The 20,162-nt window shown below is 39.5% G+C and overlaps 1 protein-coding gene across 1 annotated transcript in view; it reads right to left on the bottom strand.

The window, feature by feature from the left end:
- Positions 1 to 1,683: 1,683 nt before the first annotated feature.
- The window catches only part of LOC131077418 (protein BOLA1, chloroplastic), a 43,161-nt gene continuing 24,682 nt past the window's right edge, over positions 1,684 to 20,162 (bottom strand). Inside the window, exon 2 of the mRNA XM_058014913.2 lies at positions 1,684 to 1,969. The gene's annotated coding sequence lies outside the window, so the exon portion shown is untranslated. The remainder of the gene's footprint in view (positions 1,970 to 20,162) is intronic.

The following is a 20,162-nucleotide window of genomic DNA, read 5'->3' as shown; positions in this document are numbered from 1 at the left end:
CTTCATTGTTGAGAGCATCCAATTTGGGTCCGACTCATCAATCTCTCTCTTCATTTTTGAGAGCACTCTTGTTATGAGGCTATCGGTAACCCTATTGGTCATTTCCTGAAGGTTGATGAAGCTACGTCCTCAATGGACCACACTACCTTTGCCTACATTCTTGTGGACATTGGCATCTCCTCTCCTCTCCCAGGAGATGTGGTTCTTATGGTGGGGGATAGGCCTTGGTCACAACTACTGGATTTTGAAAGCCTCCCCTTCCGCTGTAGGAGATGCTTCTCTACGAATCATCTTGCTTCAGACTGCTCTATTTCATGCCACAAAGGTGTTTCTACCTGGTGGAAGAATGCTAATGTTGATCACTTAATAGTCAATGCCCTTGACTTTGTGTCAGTTGGCTCCTCTCATGAGGATGATGTCGATGTCGTGCCCCTCACAGCTATTGATACTCTTGTTGCTCCTTTTGTGGCCTCATCTATTGAAGGCCCCACTTCTACTTCTCATGTTCTCTTGTTGCTCCTTTTGTGGCCTCATCTATTGAGGGCCCCACTTCTACTTCTCATGTTCTGTAACCATGATCCCCTATTACTGGATCTACTTCCGCTATTGCTATTTTGTCAGCCTATTGTTACTCTACAACAACCTCTTGTTGTTCTGTTGCAACCCTCTGTTGAAACCACTATTTGTAATCCTGTAGGGTCCCTTCCGATTGATCTCTCCTTTGATGGACCTAATGACAATATCATCTGGACTGTGGTTGCTCGTAGGCAGAAGGGTAAGTCTTCTCCCCTGTCCCAAACCCCCCCCTCGTTGGGGTTTGGGTGGCTTCTCGACTCCCCCCCCCCCCCTTGAGTGGGGTTTTTTATGTTCTCTAGTTGGATAGGATTCCTTGCCTATCTGAGTGTGTTTATTTCTAATTGCTTTTGGGTTGTTCTTTTTGCCAACATCATCTCTCTTGATGTTGTTTGTTGTCCGTTGATAGTTTTTTACTATGTTAAGGGTCAACACCCTAGTTAACGTTGCTTTACTAATCAAAAACAACATACAATTCAAGAAGGATAACTCAATATGTGTGAGTTTAAAGATAAATTCACAAAGCTATGTGAATGTTTTATTAAATCAATAAAACAACAAACAAGGTCATTTATTTGTCTTTATAATCTTTGTGAACAATTTTGAAGATGGTAATATGATTAGTAGTAGTGTGATGAGAGTTTGTAAAAGTGAGAATTTGATCAAAAAAAAAATTCAATGATATTTTTATACTTTCTTTAAGCAACTTTCAATCAAAATCATTTTATAATTGTATTTTTTAAATTAATTTTATTTAATACCAAGCAAAAAAAATTAATTTTATTTAATATTTTGTATATTTTGATATTTAATTCATTTTTAAAGTAATAGATAGCAAATTATTAGATAAAATCATAACACAATATCTATAAAAATTTATCAAGATAATAACGAAAGATTTTATAATAAAATATAATAAGATTGTCAATAAAGATAAAAAACTACTCTCAAAATAAACAGAAAAGATCACCATTCAACTCAAAAATCACATCCACATAAAAATAATATTAAAAAAATCATACAAAAAATTACAATCACAAAAAGATATTTTTGGATAAGTAGCTAAACTATATGAGTTTCTTGTTATATTATAGAGGAAATATTAAATTAGTCCTTAACCTTTTATTATCTCCCGCCCTTAAAATTACAATGCTCCTGCCAAGAATATTTATTTAGCATATATAGCAAGCTAAAGGTTTTGCAGTTTCCACTCGTCAAAAGGCTAGTTCTGTAATAAGGTAAACAAAACCCTGATTGTATGTTCATTTTTTACATATTCAAACATTTTTTTTAAATGAACCCTTTCATCCAAATTTGTAGTCTATACACACTATTTTAATTTCCTTCTTGTATGTGATCTTTTCTTGCACAGAATTCACTCGTCTCAAACATTACCCTGCATTAAAAGAGGCAAATATTATAAAACTGAAATAAGAACCTAAACCTGTTAATTGTTAACGCACTCATAAAGAAATAAGTTTTTCTGAAACAGTATGACAGGTTAAACTACAATTTCGCCTTCCTTTAAAGAAGAAAACATACATTCCAATATTACCCAAATGCCACACTTATTTTTGAGGTAATTGTGCACCATCGAAAAAAGATAGTTGATAAAGTTTTCCAATCTATCAGACAAATTCCAAGTATGATCCAATTTATGAATGCACACATGGCTAGTACATAATGAAAGAAGATAATAACCAGGCAGAGGAAGAGCTATAAGAATAAAATTATATATTTTTGTCAAACTCTTATAAATTTTGGAAAAGCTTGAAGCCAGGGGGCGATAGAAGAGGAACTGCAGTACAAGGATAAGAGCTATGACGTGACAGGGATAGAAGCATGACAGGAATAGGAGACAGTTCCATACCAGTGCAAATGGCTGAAGTTTTCTACACATCAAGAAGTAGCAAAAACAACTGATAAACCTACTGTGAATTCATATATGATATTTACTCAAGAACATTTTGGACTTATTTCTTTATATACACATTATTTCCTCAAGCAGTTGCATTTTGGACTTCATTCTTTACAGAAACTAATTTTGATTACCGGGAGAACTCATCAATGACTTACCAGCACAGACTTTTTACAAAAGGGTTTAATGCATCTCCATACCTTACCTTAATGCTTAGATTCCATGACCCTTTCCAATAGCACCCTTTGCCCAAGAGAAATAGCATTTTCTAACTTGACAATTGCACTACTAAAATCCCACAAATGTACGGAATATGTTAGTTCAATAATATAATCTTCTATAATAGATCATTATGCAACAGAAGGTGATTGAGGGTAAGGTTTCAGCTGAGAGAAAAATTTACATGTACTGGCAACATGTTTACTAGAAAATGTAACATTGGTATCAGAGCTAACAGGCTGGCAGGACTGTTTGCTCTGATACAATATGATGTTCCCAATTAGGGTTTTTACAAAATTCTGAATTTTGTAAATTTCTGGTTTTTTAAGGAAATTAAATGACTAATCTGCAAACCAAAAACTGACCAGACAGCTGGAATTCGTACGATAAACCATCATTCACACCACAACAGTACATCAAACATGTAGAGATCCAATTAATTAATTGTACTGAAAGATACAGTAATATAAACCCTAAAGCAATAATTATTTTCACATCTGAAAACAAATGGGAGTGTAAAATGAAACCCCAAAACTGATTTTATTCCAAATTTCTGTTGTTGGCACATTACAATTACTCACCTACCTAAATGGTGGCTTAGGTAACAAAGGTCAAACCACAAAGTGTCATGACATCCATTCACATAGACCCCTGCTGGTAGTATGACTGGCTGGAACAGCAGTTATTATGTCCTAAGTAGATGCTGCTCAGCTGCAAAGGTGTGTGATGCTGTGGCTGGGACTGGTATGGCTGGAGAAACACCTGAATCAGCAACAAAATATGCTGGTGCCAAGATCCATGACAGGGAGATGCTGATCGCCCCCCAATGATGCCCTAAATCTGTACAGTCGCTCCCTCAAATTGTACTGAAATTGTCTTCACTGCTGACCAACCTATAATAGATTGTAAATCAGCGCCCAAAGTGTGGAAAATCTGGAAAATGCAATGATGAACCCTCACTCAATGAACTCAAGTCATTGGCTTGCAATCTTGTCACTACAATCTCTATAATTGAGCAAAGACCTCTAATCAGCGCTCTGAATTTTCCTATATAAAATTCAAAATTGCTAAAATGAGGTAGGGTTTTCATCCTAACCTCTGTAATTGCCTTCAACGGCTTCGTCTTTGCTGGCTTGGAACACCATACTCATAACATCAACTGGGATATATGAAATCAGGTTATCAAAATGAGCACTCAAGTCTGCAGTTACACCTTCCTTGTTTAGGACTCATGGGTCCTATTCCTAGGCACCAAAAATTTGAATTTGTTTTATTTTTCATTATTTTTATTACATAGTAAATACTTTATTTAATTTTTATTTATTTTATTAAATTAGTGTTGGGAAACATTGTTTAACTAATAATAATAATAGTATAGTCAGTGAAAGAGAGGGGACATGACACTGCCATAGCACTTGAGAACTTTTTACTTCCCCTGCTTACTGGAATCTTGCATTTCCAGCCTCCATTGTGTTGATGTGTATTTTGTACACGACCAAACACAGAATAAAATACCCAGAGGTCCTCTCTTGAATAAAGCTCCTGAATGTTGAAGATATCCCAAAAAGGATCAATCGGAGAAGCTTCAAGGTTCCTGTTATTTAGGATCTCTACTCGTGAATAAGCTCTTTGTGGTATGATGTGATTTTGCTGGAATCACAAGGGGACTTACACTCGATGACCTAAACATCTGATTTGCTGGAATCACAAGATTTCACTAGCCTAGATTTTGAAAAAAAAGAAAAAAGGATGAGGGCGAGGAAAGGATCTAATTCTGACACTAAGAATGTAGGAGCAATGAATAACCTTTGGTGAAATTCTAACTAAGTCTTGTTTTGACATCCCAGGACCATCTCCACAAGGTTAGTGCGATCTTCGGAGGAAAGCTTTATGATGTTCAAATCATCGCTATAAGCATAGACACCATCAGGTTGATGCATATCAGTGAAGAAGCGACAATTGAAGTTAAGCTTAAGCTAAATGATTCCAGTTGACTACACAAGGCAAGTCTGCAATCAACAAACTGCTAGTAGTATGGATATACAAATTTCACCATCAATCAAACACATTTCTTCCACTCATCTAATAACATGAAATCAAATCTGAGAAGTATAAAGACCATGCAAATTGTTGAATCGACCCATAGATTTCACCATTTCTTCAATGAATTTTTACAAGTCTTTTGCAACAACATCTTGGCAACAATCTTTGCATTCTCTTTCTATTCTACTTTAATTGCTATTCTATCAACTGACTATTCACTATTTCTAACTATTCACCTACTATCAACTATTGACTAACTATTAGCCTTTACAAATGAGGAGCCAGGGCTTATATAGTGCCCTCAATACAATTCAATAGCGCAGATCAAATTGAGATCGATGGCCGAGATTTTACAATGAAAACCCTAATTAGGGTTTGTTACAACCAACTCAATTCTGACCAATGAAATAATTGCATTATTTGGACACATGTCTTCTCTGGAATATTCGACCAATGGATAACCGGGGTAGGTACATCGAAGTTTGTACCATCTCCCATGAGTCAGGTACATTGAATCTGGACACGCTGAGGTGGACCAATCCGATTGGAGGAGTGATGACTGGGATGCCACCTTGTTTGACACTTGTAACTTGGTAGATATTCAATTTGATGTTGCTGAGAAGCTAGCTTTAATTAACTCTTCTAAAACTGTTTGCTTCTTCAACGAACCCTTGCTTTAACTTCCTTTGTCTTCGATGTGCAGGATGGATGGTGTACCTTTCCTTCGAATGTTGGACTAGAAGAGGTCGTTCCTGATGATGCTGGACCGAAGAAGGTCGTCCTTGTTGATGCCGGACTGGAGAAGGTCGTCCTTGTCGATGCTGGATTGGAGAAGGTCGTCTTTGTCTTGCCCTAGTCCCCTTTTAACTGCAAGACAAACAAAAAGATGATTAAAGACACATAATAAATTCATTTTAACATAACATTTTCTTCTTTAAATCATCAACAAGAAGACATCAAAATGAAGTTTGTTCAAGATTCTTTCCAAGGACAAGCCCTATAAGAATTTCGCCCTAGACCCTCTGGAAGGGTCAGGGGCGAATTTTGCATTCTTGGCTCAAATTGTTCTCACTTTGCAACCATACTTGCTCGATACATGCCCAAGGACGTCCTCATTAAGAACCAACACCAAGCTTGATGTAAATTTGAGGCAAAAATGGAGGTTTTAAGAATTTCGCTGTAGACCCTTTGGAAGGGTCAAGAGCGAATTTCTTGTTTGTAGCTCATTTTTTCATCATTTCAACTTCAATCCACCTCACAAGGCAAGGAAACACTTTTCTTCTCTCATCCAACCCAAGTTTATCTTGATTTTGTAAGGCAAAATAGGTGATTGAAGGATTTTGGCCCTGGACCCTTTGGAAGGGTCAGGAGCGAATTTCCTCCTTTGGCCTAAAATCAGCACTTCTGGAGAGAACCATCAACTCAAGGGCAATCACAAGGGCATCTTTTACCTTGGTCTAGGCATGGCTTAGCACAAATTTTGGAGAAAATGATGGGTTTTAGGATTTTCGCTCTGGACCCTTTGGAAGGGTCAGGAGCGAATTTCTTGTTTTAGGCTCATTCCTCCATCATTTCAACTTGAATTCACCTCCAAGACTAAGGACACATTGCCTCACTCCTAACTAGGCCATAAAAATCAAAATTTTGAATTGTCTTGCAAAGAAAGTAGGTGATCCTAAGATTTTCGCTCTAAACCCTTTGGAAGGGTCAGGAGCGAAATCCTTGGTTTGGGCTAATTTCCATCATTTTTCAACACCAATTAACTTCAAAAGGCAAGAACATGTCTCCTCGCACCCATCCAAGCCATGAAAACCTAACGTTTGACTAGACTTGCAAGGAAAAAAGGTGGTTTTAAGATTTTCGCTCTGGACCCTTTGGAAGGGTCAGGAGCGAAATTCTCATTTTAGCTCAATTCCTTCAAACTTGATAATTATTGACCATTCAAGGACATGCCTAAGGACTTCTTTAATCATGATCCACCCTAGATTTGGCATGAAACTAAGGGAAAAGATAGGTTTTACACAATTTCGCCCTGGACCCTTTGGAAGGGTCAGGAGCGATTTTCCTTTTCTAGCCCAAAATCATCATTTTTTCAATCCCAATCTTCTTTGCAAGGTGAAATTTCATCTCTTTTTGCCTTAGGAACAAAGTTTTAAGCTCAAGCAAGGTTAAAAATATATGCTTGTAAGGAATTTCGCTCTAGACCCTTTGGAAGGGTCAGGAGCGAAATTTCCTTCCATGGCCAAAACACTCATTCCTTAACTCCTTCAAACGTCCTTAAGGGTTTCAATATGCCCATTCTCTCTTTCAACATGCCTTGGACATCAAAACTTGGCCAAACAAGGAAAGAAATGAGGTCTAGGAGGATTTTCGCTCTGGACCCTTTGGAAGGGTCAGGTGCGAAAATCTCATTCTTGACTTGATCCTTCATCTTTTCAACTCCAATCTTCTCTGGAAGGTAACAAAACATCATTCTTCACCCAGGAGACAAGGTTTGTGGTCTAAGCAAGGTCAAAAAAATAGGCTTGCAAGGAATTTCGCTCTAGACCCTTTGGAAGGGTCAGGAGCGAAATTCACCTTCTTGGCTAGAATCCTTCATTTTTTCAAAGCTTTCAAACATTTCCAACGTCCAAACATGTCTACTCTTCCCTTCAAAATGCCCTGCAAATCAAAATTTGGTCAAATAAGGCAAGAAATGAGTCTTAGGTTGATTTTCGCTCTGGACCCTTTGGAAGGGTCAGAAGCAAAAATCTTGATTTAGGCTTTAATTGCTCATTTTTCAAACTTCAATCTTCTCCTGGAGGCAAATATAGATTGTTTTCCACTTGAGGAACCAAGTTTTAAGCCCATTCAAGGTAGCAAATGAGGATTCTAGTGAATTTCGCTCTGGACCCTTTGGAAGGGTCAGGAGCGAAATTCCTATTCTTGGCTAAAATCTTCATCTCATCCACCTTTACTCACCTCCTAAGGTCAGAACATGTCAAAAATCCCCCAAACATGCCTAAGGAACTATGAAATTGGTCTTAACAAGTGATAAATTGAGGTGCATAAAAGATTTTCGCTCTGGACCCTTTGGAAGGGTCAGGAGAGAAATTCCTAATCTTGGCCAAAATCCTTCACATTTCTACGTTCCATCACCTCAAAAGGCAGAGACATGTTATTTCCTTCCCAAATTCGCCCATGGAACAAGGTTGGTATCCAAAACAAGGGAGCAAATAAGGCTTATGAAGAATTTTGCTCTGGACCCTTTGGAAGGGTCAGGAGCAAAATTCCTATTTTTGGACAAGATCCTCACTTTTCAAAACACTTCTCAAGGCAAGAACACATCAAGACTCACACACAATGCCTAATAAACCAACGCCCATCCAAAACAAGGAAGGAAAATGAGGGTTATAAGGATTTTCGCTCTGGACCCTTTGGAAGGGTCAGGAGCGAAATTCCTCTCCCATGCTAGAATCCATCATCCCAAGGTCTAAAATCTCCTCTCCAAGGCAAAGTTGCATCAAACCTTCTCAATTATGCCTCAAAAGTCTACAAACTTGGTCAAGCTAAGGAGAAAAATAGAGGAAATATGAATTTTGCTCTGGACCCTTTGGAAGGGTCAGGAGCGAAATTCACATTGGGCCATGATCCTGACTTCATTTTTTCGCATTTCTTCATTCAAACAAGTGCTTTTGCCTTCATTCAAGCCTAGGAATGCGTTAGTTCTAGGTTTTGGTCAAAGTAGAATGTCTTATGGAGAATTTCACTCTGGACCCTTTGGAAGGGTCAGGAGCGAAATTTGACATTTTGGACTCTCTGCCAGGATCATTTTATGGAATATAACATTTAAGTATAAGACTTATACTTTAAGTTATATTCCATATATACTTTCAGGATGTTTGAGAGTGGTTTCGGACCTCCAGGAGTTATATTGCAAAATCTAGTTTTTGGAGGATTCTTCAGTTTTCCAGACTTAGTCAAATTTCAGGATCAGGACATTCCAGACTTAGCCAAATTTCAGGATCAGGGCATTCCAGACTTAGCCAAATTTCAGGGCATTTGAAGATCAAGATGACATTCCAGACTTCATCACTCACCAACTTGACCTAGCTCGGACCTTCAAGAATGATACCCACTCACAAAGCAAGACACAATTAGCAACAAGAGCAAAACCAAGCCCTAAGGAAGACTCTCAAAGAAACCCTAATTCTGGGGCCCTGTGGACTCACCCTGGCTCAAGCAAAGCCTGCAATCCAACGATTCCCTCGACAGCACTCATCCTGCAAAGGCTAACAGACAAAACCTTAAAAGACCTAGAAAACAAACCCTAGAAAGCAAAAAGCAGGGGTCCCCATTTGCGGCGATGTGTGAATACGTCACAACACATTGTCAAACTGACCTTCTAAGGTCTCAAAACTTTTGTGTACTCACTGTCCTGCTCTCAGACAACTTAAAACACATTGGAAATTACTTTGCAACTTCCATGGGAGCTTTCTAAAGCTCCTCTTTTGCATTCCTTGTTCTTGGGCAGCCTGTTAGCACATTAGATATTCAAATTTACATATCTATACTTAAAGTGCAAACAATTTCCAGCCTTTAGGCCTTACTTCTCACTGTCCCATATTTGCAACAGCATATACACACAAAGATATCATTAACAAATATTGTATATGCTCGCTGAACATTGGGCATAGATTTAATTATCTTCCTAGCAGCCTTCTAGAGCATATTGGTCACTGTTTTCATATGTGTTTATACTCTTCTACGGTCACTAAGCATTCTTAAACATTGCTTGAATATTGCTTTATATTGAATAAACAAATACACACTTATTTGGGCATAAAAACAAACTCTTTGCCTGCTGGTTTTTGCATTAATTCATTTGGACGGCAACATATAAATTTCATTGGTAATCTCCTCTGAGGTATTTAAACATTGCTTTTATAACTCGACCATTGGAAATCTGGTTTTGTTTGTATGTTGACATAAAGTCTGAATTGAACATATAGATTGCATTACTATCATATAATTGTAATAATCAAAACTTTGCTTTCTTTCTTTCTTGCATTAGAGAAAGTGCATGTTGGTGTAAATAAATATTCATTATGGATATTATTACACTTTACTTAAGTTAACTTAGGATAATGCATCTCTTCGTAGTTTGGATTTGAGACACTTAGGGAAGTGTGCACATAGGGATATAGCTTGTAGGAGAAATTCCACCCTTTGTGGTCTTATTTTGTTGTTACACTCCACATTCGGTGGGTCATCCACCTCGTGGAATATTATATTATTTCTCCTACCTATGCCTAGTATTTCTTACCTATCCTTGTTTCTCATTGAGCCACATGTCATGATTGTGTGCTCATACATCCATATGGCCTTGCCTATATAAGCAAGCCTATATTCATTGTATTGGTTAATCCAGTTGATCATTTTCATATTTTGATCATTTTCATATTGATGAGAATACAATTTGTTCTTGTCATTCTTTTGTCTCTCTTTCATACTTTTCATTGTGCTCTTGATCTTGGCAAAATCTCACATGGTATCAGAGCCATTGGGACTTCATTGATTGGTTTTTGGAGACATTTTGGAAGGCTTCTATTTTCAGATTTGAGGGACAAGCATTTTTTGGAGGCATCTTAGAGCGTTTTCGACCTCACCATTGTGTCTGGGAGGTCGTTTCCATAAAAAATTGAGTATAAACTCGACCATTTTTGGTGAAAATCGACTTTTGGAGATGGAGGAATTTTTTGCCCAATTTGGGCGGTATGGTACGGAATTTTCGGATTTATAAAAAAATTAAAAAAAATTCTTCTGAAAATTTTTCCAGTGTTTTGAAAAGTTTATTTTGAAAAAAAAATTAAAAAATAAAAAAATTCGAAAAAGGCGGGGGGGATTTTTTTCAAAAAATAAAATAAAATTTATATATATATATATATATATTTTTGGGGGTCTGCAGACCCCCCCTCTATCACCACCATACCTTATTTGCAAGCTTGGACAGACCCACAGTCGCCTCAGCAGCCGTGTCGTGAAGCAGCAGCCCCGTCCATTGGTAGCCCCACGGCCTTCCCTGAGCCTCCCTCTCGGTGCCGCCACCCGTACAAGCTCCGTCCTCCAGCGTCGCCCACGACCGCCCAGCGCGCCGCCGACAACGGCCCCGCCGCTCTGGCCGCCACCACCAAGTCCCACCAGCCTAGTAGCCGCCCAACCTCGGCGCCTCCCGTCGGCGGCCGCTCAACCTCGTGCCGGCGGCCGCCCAGCTCACCGTCGGCAACAACCCCGCCGCTCCGGCCGCCACCGCCAAGTCCCGCCGGCCCAACCGCCACCGGCAAACTTCCGACTACCAAATTACGGCGACCACCGCCCAACTTCCGCCGCTGGCCACCAACCACCGACAACCAGGCCCTTCCACCGGTCACATCACCCGACAGCTGGACCCGCCTATCCAGTCAGCACCGGGACCACCTCTGAGCGCCATGCAGGAGCCCAATCCCCTACCACGTCAGCAGCTCTACCCAATCAGAGCCACCTAGCATTTTTTGCACAGTCAGCATTTTTTGCACAGTCGACATTTTTTGGAAATTTTCAAACCCCTCTCCATTGAGCAGTTTGGATTTTTGGGTCAACTTTGGAGGCCCATAACTTATTCAGTTTTGCTCCTTTTTGGGTGCAATGTTTTTTGATTTGGGCTAAATTTTTTCGTGCTCTTCGCAGTGGTGTTGTTATTTTCTGATTTTGATGCACAGGTTTTTCAGAATTTTCAGATTCTCTCAGCTGTACCTGTCCAATCCTCAATTCTGCAACTTCAAAGGCCTCATTTGAGCTCATACGGACTCCTCTTTAGGTGTCGTTTTTTTTTTAAGTGCATGTTTTTTCATCTACTTTCATAATCTATAATGAGATTTCAGATATTTTATGTGGAAATTGTACTTTCAGATATTGGTCTTATTTGGCCTATTTGGTACTTGTAAATTGCTTGGATCTTAGTTTAGATCTCTTGCACTATTAGTTTGAGTCTCTTTTGGCCTTATTGAGGCAATTGTAAAATTGAAGTCAAAAGTCCACTTTGCCATTTTTTGCAAGTGGCCCATTGTACACGCACTAAGTATAAAGTGCCAAATCATCACTTTTGGGGGGGTTCTTTGATTGATTGAATTTGGGGGGGTGTCTTGTGTGATTGTGCCTCTCTTTCCTTGTGCTCTTTCATTTTTGTTGCAATGAGTCCTCATAAATTTCCACCTTTAACTCCACATAACTATGCATCATGGAAAATTAAAGTATGGAGCAAATTAATGGAAAAAGGTCTCACGCATTCATAGATGAAACAATAGCAGCACCACTTGATCCTAATGCTTAGTTAGAATGGCTCACTAAGAATTGCATGGCTCTTGGAACTTTGCGCAAGTATGTATCAGATGACCTCATCTTTCATATTGAGAAGTGTACTACAATCAAAGATGCCTGGGATATGTTTCAGAAATTGTATGGTCAAGTTGATGAAATCAGAGGTTATAAGATTGACAATGACCTCACCAACTTGGATCCCCAGAGTTTTGATACAATCCAAAATTATGTCACCAAAGCAAATGAGCTAAGAGCAAAGCTTAAGAATTGTGGAATTGACAAAAAGGATGCTCAGTTGATATTCAACTTGTTGGACAAGCTTGCCCCAGAATATGCAGCATTTGTGTCTAGCTTCCTAACTCATCATTTGACAGTGGGTAGTTCCTATGTTATGCCTTCATTTGATGCTTTCACAGAAATGTTGATATTGGAACAATCTAAGTTGTTGAACATGGGGCTTCTCAAGTCTTCAAAGTCCAAGGCTTTGGTGGCTAATCAAGGGAATCAAGGAAGTCAAGGCGAAGATTCCAACAAGAAGAAGAAGCAATCTAAGTCAAAGCCACAGCAGGAAAAAGGACAATCATCCTCTCCATCACAAGGCGATTTTTCATCCTCTTCCAAGAAGGGGATACCACCTAAGAAGGATAAACCAACTTGTGCATACTGCAAGAAGTATGGTCATGATGAGCATCGATGCCACACCAAGCAAGTTGATGAGTTAACAAATCTTCTTAAGAAAAACAACATCAACTTGCCATCCACCTACACAAAGAAGGATTCATCTCCTTCCTCTTCCTCACAATCTAAGGAAAAAGGGCAAGCATTTGTGGCTACAACAGGTTCTTCACAGCAGTGGATACTTGATTCGGGTGCCTCATATCACATGGGTTCTACAAAGGAGTAGTTTTCTTCATTGGAGCCATCTAAGGTACCTCACATTTACATAGGTGATGATACACAAGTAGAGGTTGAAGGGAAAGGTTCAGTTGACATGGATGATGGAACATTTGAAAATGTGCTTTATGTTCCTAACTTGTCTACCAACCTTCTCTCTATCTACCAAATCACTCACTATGGGAATGGGAAAAAGGTTGAGTTTACACCTGATTTAGTTGTGGTAAAGGAACTTGATGATGATGCCTTGGTAGCAATGGGACAAGTCAATGACAACTCAAGGCTTTATTCATTCTCCCACTTTGTGCCAAGTTCTCCTTCTAGGGCCTTGCTTACTCATTCAAATTCAGAAAGTAAGCTATGGCATAAGCGGTTTGGTCACCTCAACTACCGCTATCTTCAGCAGCTCAGCACTAAAGACATGGTCATAGGTCTACCTCGAATCGGTTTTTCAAAGGGTGTATGTTCAAGTTGTTCCATGGGCAAGCATCCCGAGGAGAAGTTTGATAAAGGGAAAGCTTGGAGAGCTTTGGAAGTTCTTCAACTTGTTCACAGCGATGTAGCAGGTCCATTTCCAGCACCTTCATTTAGCAAGGCCCGCTATGTCCTCACCTTCATTGATGACAACTCCCGCTTCACTTGGGTCTACTTTCTCATTCATAAGAGTGAAGTATTTGACAGATTTCAGGACTTCAAGACTCGTGTGGAGAAGCAATCCGGGAAAGTGGTCAAGATTTTTCATATAGATAATGGAAGGGAATATGTGAACAAGAAACTTGAGGATTTTTGTACATTTGAGGGGATTGATCTTCAGCATTTTGTTGCATACACTCCACAGCAGAACGGAGTTGCAGAATGCAAGAATAGAACTCTCAAAGAAATGGCTAGCTGTATGATACATGCACGTTCTCTTGATCTCGCCTTTTGGGCAAAGGCTATCAGTTGTGCCACACACATCCAGAATCGGGTTCCTCACAAAGCTTTCCAAGGTATTACTCCTTTTGAGGCTTGGGCTGGTAGGAAACCGATTGTCTGCCATTTCAGAGTCTTTGGATGTCCAGCATGGGCTCGCATACCTCCACAAAAACGCAAGGCATTGGAACCTCAGAGTCAGCCTTGCATATTTGTTGGATATCTTGAGGGTGTTAAGGCATATAAATTGATGGATCCTAAGACACATGAGGTGTTTATTGAGAGGAGTGTTCACTTTGAGGAAAGCTCTCCTAGCTTAGCCTCTCTACCTCTTCCACCTTCCTCCATTGTGGATAGTGATGCTAGTGATTCAGATGATGAGACTCCTTCAACTCCGGCTCGCAGGGTTACACCTCCACAGGGTCCACTTGCAGTTGAGGAGCCTCGTTCTCCACCTTCACCTAGACCTTGTTGGGCTCGACAGACACTTGAGTCAGCAGGTTCTCTTGTTGGGGATCCTTCAGATACACGGAGAACACGATCACAACATCAAGATCTTCCACATGCATTCATTGCTACAGCTTTCGATCCACAGACATTTCGAGAAGCATCAGGGGTTCCTGAGTGGGACCAAGCTATGGAGGAAGAGTATAGTTCCTTGCTGAGGAACAACACATGGGATTTAGTCCATCTCCCTAAGGGGAGAAAGATGGTTCGATGTAAGTGGATCTATCGGACCAAGTTTGCAGCGAATGGTAGTGTAAATAAGTATAAGGCTTGGCTTGTTGCGAAAGGTTTCTCACAAGTAGCAGGTGTTGACTATATTGAGACCTTTGCGCTTGTAGCCAAGATGATCTCCATTCGCTTGACACTTGCTATTGCTGCAGCTCATGGTTGGGTTGTACATCAGATGGATGTGAAGAGTGCTTTTCTTCATGGTGATCTTGATGAGGAGATTTATATGGAGCAGCAACAGGGTTTCATCTAGCGTACTTCCTTGGTTTGCAGACTAAGGAAATCTCTCTATGGCCTTAAGCAGGCCCCCAAGGCTTGGTACGCCAAGATGGATTCCTTTCTTCTCTCAACAAGGTTCACTAGGTGTCATTCTGATCCGAATGTCTACATTTTGTAAAAGGATGAATCTCACTTGATAATTGTGCTCTATGTTGATGATTTGATCATTACAGGGAGTATCGCATCCATCATTAGCAGGGTCAAATCTGCTTTGCATGACAGATTTGCTATGACTGACTTGGGTCTTTTGCACTACTTTCTCGGGATAGAGATGTCTCAATCACCTTCCGGGATTACACTATCGCAGCCCAAATATGCTCTTGATCTACTTGCACGCTTTCATATGGCTAATTGTAAGCCTACACCAACTCCCTTTCTTTCAGGAGTCAAGCTTGAGGCTCAGTGTTTTTCTCTACTAGTTGATGCCACATTGTATCGTCAGCTTGTGGGTAGTCTCATCTACTTGACTCATACACGCCCTGATATTTCATTTGCAGTTGGCATGGTTTCTCGCTTCATGCAGGAACCACATGAGCTTCATTGGAAAGCCGCCAAACGCATCCTACATTACATCCAGGGTACACATCACTATGGGATTCACTATGTAGCAGGCACAGGACTTCGCTTGGTTGGTTACACAGACTCCGATTGGGCTGGCGATCTTGATGATCGTAAGTCTACTTCAAGATACAGTTTTCACCTTGGTTTAGGCCCCATTTGTTGGCAGAGCAAGAAGCAGCATGCTATTGCTCTCTCTTCGACTAAGGCTGAGTATCGAGGAGTTGTTAACGCAGTGACTGAGACCATTTGGCTTCAATAGATTCTCACCGAGTTTGGGTTCACAACTCCACAGCCAAAAGTTCTACATTGCAACAAACAGAGTGCTATTGCAATCTCGAAGAACCCGATCCAGCACCAATGGACCAAACACATCGAGATCCATATGCACTACATCCGAGAGCTGATTCAGGAGCAAGTCATTGATTTGCAGTATTGTCCTATAGAGGAGCAGGTTGCAGACATATTCACCAAACCTTTCACCGAGAGTAAGTTCCAACAGTTGTGAGCTCTCTTGGGGGTGCGGGATGTCTCATTAGGGGGGGTCAATTGACTTCTCCTTCCTCTGTTATGGGGGGGACTTTTTCCTCTTTGAGGTTTTGTCCTTCTTTGAGAGTCTTTTGTACATTCATCTCTCTTTTGGGGGGGAATTTTTTCCCACTGGGTTTTCTCCCTTTCTCCGTTTGTGAGAGATTGCATTGCATAGGTTTGCTTGCATTTGCATATTGTACATGGGTACCTATCATGGCTTGGTAGCCGAGACCCATCTTGCATTGTTGACTTGAGTCTTCATTCCCCTAAGTTGCACTTAAGGGGGGGTGTTGGTGTAAATAAATGTTCATTATGGATATTATTACACTTTACTTAAGTTAACTTAGGATAATGCATCTCTTCGTAGTTTGGATTTGAGACAGTTAGGGAAGTGTGCAAATTCCACCTTTTGTGGTCTTATTTTGCTGTTACACTCCACATTCGGTGGGTCATCCACCTCTTGATATTATATTATTTCTCCTACCTACCCCTAGTATTTCTTACTTACCCTTGTTTCTCATTGAGCCACATGTCATGATTGTGTGCTCATACATCCATATGGCCTTGCCTATATAAGCAGGCCTATATTCATTGTATTGGTTAATCCAGTTGATCATTTTCATATTGATGAGAATACAGTTTGTTCTTGTCATTCTTTTGTCTCTCTTTTATACTTTTCATTGTGCCCTTGATCTTGGCAAAATCTCACAATGCATATAGAAACTTGCATTAGAAATTGCTTACATCTTAGTTGCAATTGATTTAGGCAAGTTTTGCTTATTTTCTTTATTAGTTAGTAAACATCCGTAAAAATAAAAATGCAAAAACAGTAAAACAATAGAAAACCTAATAACATTAGCTGGTTTCTCATTGGATCTACCTGGATATTACCGAGGAGTTATGAGAATAAGGTACTCTCCCTCCTTTCATTGATATCCTTTTTATTTTCTTAACAAAATTGAAGGTGAGCTTAGAGCTCCTATCACACTACCGACACCGAGGTCTGATCCTCAACCTTGGCATGCAGGCAAATGCTTTCGAACAGCACCTCCTATTATTTCATTCATGCCTCGTGAACAAGTGCAGCCTAAATACTCCAAGCCTTATTGCTCTATCCATATATCTCTTATCTGGGTTTTACTTGTCTAGTGTGACTTGTTGATCTAGATTCTTGCACTGACTTCATTTGACTGCATGGCATGGTTTAGCAATTAAACACCCCTAGTGAACCTTGACTTTTCTAGCAAACCAAATCTGATTTCTCCCATTGGCCAAGCTGACTCAGCTTGGCCTAACAGGATTCACAACTAAGATGTCTTTTAGAAGTCTCTTAGCATATGGTCCTAGAGCTCCAAGTTAGGTTCCTCCTTTTGGATCTTTTTCTAGGACTCTGCAGCTTGCTCTAGCACAATGCCAAGTCATGTGGTGTGGGGATTCCCTCAAAAGATTCATGTATATGCACAAGTACCAATATTCCGTTTTCAAAAAAGTTGTAGTCAAGTACTAGGAGACTAGAAAAATATCTATTTATATATATAATTTAATTTTAGGAAAAAATGATTATACAACAGATATGCAACTTTTAAGTAAGCTACAAAAATGCTTAAAAAGCAAAAATTAACATTTTAATGCATCAAAAAACATGCCAGCAAAAGAAAAGATGAATTATATTGATATTTGATAATTATCATTGCGATATAAAAGATAAACTTTAAATCATAATCACATATAGATATGACAAACAAAGAATGGGAGCGGAAAGCCATTAGTTTAGAAACATGGTACAGGGTTCCTTAGAGATCTATATTTTCAATCAATTGATAAAGCTTCAATGCATGTACACATCTTACGCTTGTTAATCTTTTTCTTCATTCTATTACCTCTTTGGATATGACAACAAAATTTTCTTGTACAATAAAACTTTGAAAATTTTAAGCAAAAAATAGAAAATCACAAGTCCATTTGTGCATTTCTTTACTTGTTTTAGATTTCATCAATCACATCTCAGTATTTTTTTTATATTAAGATAGTTCATAATCATATACATCACATCCAGTCCAAGGATGTATTCAGTCTGGTGTCATGCAGTCACTACCTAGACTATCATTACATGTAATTCCAAAATAGCCATAGCCTTGTGTCAAATTGCTTAGCTTTACATCATATACAATATAGAAGAAGTTTTATACAAAAAAATAATTCTAAACCACTTCCGAATCTTAGAGCACATTGCCTCCTGTGTCAATATACATATAGCCCAATTTACTAATCAACGAGCACCAACAACATTCTCCCCAGTCCTAGGAGAAGGAACATCTGCATCTTCAATCTCGAGTCTCTGCATATATTGTACCAATGCATCAATTTCCTTTGGGTGTAACATGTCCATGTGCTTCTTGAAATATTGAACAGACTGGATATCCGCCTTGCAAATCTGAAGAACACCCTCCCGAACCAAGATCATGAACCAATCTTTTGAGATCTCCAGAACAGCAGAAACCTGAGACATAATGTAAAAGTGTATGAGTTTAATATTAAACCCAGTAAGCCTCCTCCTCTTGTTTTGAAATACTTCTCCATTTCTTTCTTTCTAGTGAAACCAAAGGATTTCACAGGACAAGACAGACCAGAATCGGTTCAAACTAAGATCAAAGGATTCCACAAAGCCAGCAACGATTTCACTCCAAGAAAGACCAGGCCGACAGTTCCAGACAATGGGAGAACCAAGGAAAATGGACCAAACACCTCGAGCAAACTCACATTCAAAAAACAAGTGTTTAAAAGACTCCTGAACATTGCACACTCCACACCTGATAGGTTCAGGACCCACGACAGATAGAAAAGAATCTACTGCTAACTTTTTAAGAAGTAAAAGCCACCTAAAACAAGATTTCTTAGGTTCAATGGGGGAATGCCAAAAAAAGTCAAAAACAAATTGCCACCTGGACTAAGGCCAGGTGAGACCCCAACACTGATTGACTCGAGTGAAGATAAAGTAATCATCTTTCAACATCATGTAGATCTGCTTAGTAGATATATCCAAAAAAGGAGAGCCATCCAACCATTTTAGTTGCTTCAAAAAGGAATCAATATCCAAAACCTTGCTAGGAAAAAAAACAACCAATAGCTTTAACAGTAAGAGAATATGTTTTCTTCTGTGAAAGAGGAATCCCATATTTAGAACTAAGCTCAACCCAAGAACCTAGCCAGTTATCAAACAATACATTTCTAATTAGAGAAATAACTTTATCATTCCAAACTTTAGCAGAGCAGCTTTGAGTCAGAGCAAGAGGTTTATTATTTAAACTCACCCCCCACCAGATAGATCTGTCCATAACAGCATATGAAGGAGAATCACCTATAGCACCCTTAGAAAGAAGTAAACTCCTTACCTGTGACCATGCCTTCCATAGTGAAGCAAATACATTAGAACCAAACACCTTCATATTAAAGTCCCCCAAAACAGTATCACATAAAGGGATAGTCTTCCATTTTTTGCCTTTTTTAATAACAGACCTTTCAATATTATTTATGATCAGCACTTTCCATGGTCTATTACCATCCAGAGCTTTGACAATCCATTTAGAAGCTAGAGCAATGCCATGGGCCCTGAGGTCCTTGATACCCAACCCACCCATACTCCTTGGCCTGCAACACCAATCCCAATTCACACAGTGTCTCTTGTTATGTCCCAGCCCATCAGACCATAAAAAGTCCCTCATGATCTTCTCAAGCTTGTTGGTTTGGTAATTAGCAAACAACCATGCAGAGGCACAGTAAATGTGATGAGAAGAAAGAACTTTTTGCACAATTTGCACTCTCCCAGCCAAGGAGAGAAGATGAGTCTGCCATTTTAAGTGCTTCCTCTCAATTTCAGAATATAACCAAAGCCACATATCTTTAATAGAAGGGTTAATAGAAAAAGGAATACCAAGATATCTAACAATAGAATTCGGCCCACTGCCAACCTTTGCAAGTAACCCAACTTGGAGGAAAATCAGACCAACCAAGAACTGTAGATTTGTGAGGAGCAACCTTTGCACTAGAAGCCAAACAGAAAAACTGCAACCTATTCATAGCATTATCAAAGTTCTCCTCATTCAAAACCAAAAATAAAGCAGTATCATCAGCGAATTGGGGCATTGATCAGATCCTTACAATTAGG

This window comes from Cryptomeria japonica, chromosome 7 (genome assembly GCF_030272615.1).
Source record: "Cryptomeria japonica chromosome 7, Sugi_1.0, whole genome shotgun sequence".
NCBI lineage: Eukaryota > Viridiplantae > Streptophyta > Pinopsida > Cupressales > Cupressaceae > Cryptomeria > Cryptomeria japonica.
This window is presented reverse-complemented; position numbering and strand designations above follow the sequence as displayed.